Consider the following 3,708-nt stretch of genomic DNA (forward strand, 5'->3'; position numbering starts at 1 on the left):
CCTCACCTTTATTATAAGTCATTCAAAGAAGACAACAACCAAGCATAACACATAAAGTCTCTACACAAGTTCACCTTTCATACTCTTAGACCATAAACAAATTCACATCATATCACATTACTTTCACATAATCAACATTACTCAAAACAACAATCATCTAACTTTGCCTACAAGGCCATGATCACAACATGCTTATAAGGTAAACACCTCCCCACTTTCAAAGGGATCAAACCTCACAATTCTAACATCTAATACATATATATAAATATATAGAATACTAGAATCAATAATCTATTCACAATTTCATCATCATCATAACCCTTAGGTCACAATTGCCCATTCAAGGCCAACATCCAATATAGCACAATTGACCATCAATTCCTCACAATTCAATATAGAACAATACATGAATCAATAGCCCATAACAATCTACACATTAATATCACATTATTAGCTCATAATCAATAGACCCACTTTAGACCCAAAATTTGTATTTCATGATATGCAAGGGTTCATGGAGTTTATGATGTTAAAACCATCAATATTAACATAAATCATCATTTGAAATACTTTCATGAAAGAACCCAAGCTTATAATTGAAATTGGGGTTTTTAGTGTTTTTGAAAAACATTGAAATCACTTTGATTTGGCTCTTTGATTGAAAGGAGAATCAAAGATAAAATCCCCATACCTTTGTGATTAATTTCCTAGGAATTTGAAGGAGAAATCAGTAGGAACCCATCCCCTAGCTTGAAGCTTCATCAATGTCTTCCATGGAGTTCTAGAGGTAGAATTTATTTGAGAGGGAAGGAAGGTTCAATTTGGATAATGAGGTCTAATTCTAGGTTTTGGGGTTTTAACCAACTTAAAATACCCTAAAATAGGTAGAATAACCGTTTATAATAATTTCCCAAAGTACCCAAACTACCCCTCACTTAGTTGGACCTTTTAAACAAGTCAAACTTGAGTTTTATTTTCGCAGGTTTCGTCGGGAAACAAGTCCGCAACGCAGAGGTGTTCCCACAAGTTTCTAGAAATTAAATTTCGAGACAGTAGAGTCCGGGGTGTCTCCGCGATGCGGAGCCAGTTTTTGGCCATTAGTGGAGCAGGTCCGCGATGCGGAGTCACTCCCTCCATGAACAACTTCAAGCTGCCTTGGTAGCTTGTTTGGCCAAGGGTGGGGGTCTTCCTCGCGGGCCCTTAGGGTGGTCCCGGGGAGTCGTACCCGAAAGTTTTGACCCTAAAAACATTTATTAAGACACTAGGGTCACCTCCACTGATTTTAGACTCCAAACAACACAAAAAACATGAACAACATACTAGAACACACCAACACGTAAAAGACTAGTTTTCCGAACGTCTTGGTCGTCCCTTCACGTTTGACTTCCAAACTCTTTAAAACTGACTAAAAAGGCTATTCTTCATTATTTTAACAAGTTATTAATGCATAAAACCCATGTGAGGCTCTACTTTATCCTACTTCATTTTGAGAGGCGTTACATCCACGGACCGTTGTTCAACCTACGGTCCATGGTCTAGGGTCCGTTGTTCCACAATTGCAAAGTAGTGGCTCAAGTGGTGAACGACGGTGTGGACTACAGTCCATTGTTTGATCGACGGACCATTCTGTACATCTGTGGTTCCAACTTTAGAGAACCCAAAACTGAATTCTTGACCCACGGAGGGGACCAACGGCCGGTTGTTCCATCAACGGTCCGTAGCTACCCATCGTAGGTCCCAAAAATAGCTATTGTCTAGATTTTTTAGATTTTTTGTCTAAGCCCAATGGTGTTCTAAAGTTCTTTCTTGGGTATTGTTGACTTCTTTAAGTACTAACATGTCTTCCACGAGCACCATGGCACCCAAACAAGCACCCGAGTACGCGAAGAAGGGAAAATCCAAATTCGTCGCCCCATCCTAACGCCTGATCAATGAGTCCAACGAGAACAAGTACATCCCGGAGACCACTGGAGGATCCCTTACTGCCCCCAGACCACAAGGAACAGGGCCAGGAAGATTATATCATTCAGTGATGAGGTCGAGATCACTGCCCCCAGTCTAAGGAGGGGGCTTCACCTGCAGGAGAATCACAGTCCGGCTCTGAGTCGCATTCCGGCTCCGATTCTAGCGGTACTTCCTCCTCTTCTTTCGATGGCAATAGCACGTGGGATGCACAAGACCTTCCTAGCACCAGAGTTGAGCTGTTTCATAGTACCACTGAGCCGAATAGGTGGTTTGTTGAGGGCCAGTACTAGATTTATGTTGACGGGAAGGCCTTGAATGAGCAGAGAAAGATAGCCCGCCCAATTACTGAGGAGCGCCAGGTTCTAACAGAGAGCATCCACACGGTGCCATCCATCCATGCACTATTTAAGCAGCACATGTGCGATTAGATGACTGAGAGTCCAGGTAGATATAGGGAGGAGATGGTGTGAGAGTTCTCCGTTTCATATGCTGCCACCTTTTCTAGTGCCTTGCCACCATTCGCGAAGGATTTGGCTCAACCACCTCTCCTGACTACCATGGTGCAGAGCCCACTAGATAACATTTCTGAGACCACCATCTAAATTTTTATTTATGACCCGAAACACACTCTGCCTATCAATACGGTGGAGTACGACTACATGATGGGGTTAGTTCAGGGCCGTGCTTTTCGAGACCCTAAGCAGAGAGAGTCACTACTTCAGTGGATGGCACGCCATATAGCTGATGAGGGAGAGCACCAAGTGGGTGCAAATTATGGAGTTACGGATAAAAAAAGGCGACTCTAAGTTTTGGGGACAAATTTTGGTGGTCCATTGTCCGTACCAGACTGTCCCCCACACAGGAGGACAATGTAATCACTTGGGACCGGGTGATGATTCTTGTTGCAGTGCTAGCGAGTTTAGAGGTTGATTTTTCCTGGATCATTCATGTTGAGATCCATGAGAGGACCTTCCGGAAGACAATGACCATACCCTTCCCATGCTTGATTTTCCAGTTGTGCAGAGAGTCTACTGTGCCGATATGAAAATGTGATAGATTGGTCAAGGTGACCAAGATGTTGGATGTTGGGTTCAACTAGGATGACACTAACCCCACTGCCCCATATCGAAGTACACTAGTTGTCGTTCCTCCCTTGGGTGATGATTTAGTTCGAGAGGTTAAGGTGGCACTGGCTAATGATACTTCCGCACCTCTCACTACCGGGGATGCACAAGCTCCCCCTTCCACTGCCACTAGTCAGGTGCGATCTCATCCCGAGCCACTCCTCCTTCAGGGGTCCACAATAGTTCCTCTAGCCCGAGTCTTGAAGTTGGAGACCCAGATGGCTACCTTGATGCAACACATGAGGCCCTGGATGCAGCAATTTGTTGAGGAGTCAGAGGCTTGTATGGAGCAGATGATGGACAGGAAGATTCAGGTGGTCCACAAGCGCCTTGATGCATTCGAGTTGAGAGTCTTGGAGAGGCCTGCATCGTCCGTTGATATCACCACCTTCCAAACGGAGTTGGCTAGGCTCCGATCTGATGTTGATGTTGTGACGCCCCCTAAAACTAGAAGACTAAGCTAGAGCCTAATGTGTAAACTAGTAGCCTAAATGGGGTTTAACGTAAAGGTTAGAGTCGTAAAATAACCTCTGGTGTTCAATATAAGTGTTTTTGGGTGTATACGTCAAGTTATGAACCCCCCCCCCCCCCCCCAAAACACAACAAACGCAGGGGGGGG

Source organism: Solanum tuberosum, unplaced genomic scaffold (assembly GCF_000226075.1).
Source record: "Solanum tuberosum cultivar DM 1-3 516 R44 unplaced genomic scaffold, SolTub_3.0 scf00521, whole genome shotgun sequence".
In the NCBI taxonomy this organism is placed as follows: domain Eukaryota; kingdom Viridiplantae; phylum Streptophyta; class Magnoliopsida; order Solanales; family Solanaceae; genus Solanum; species Solanum tuberosum.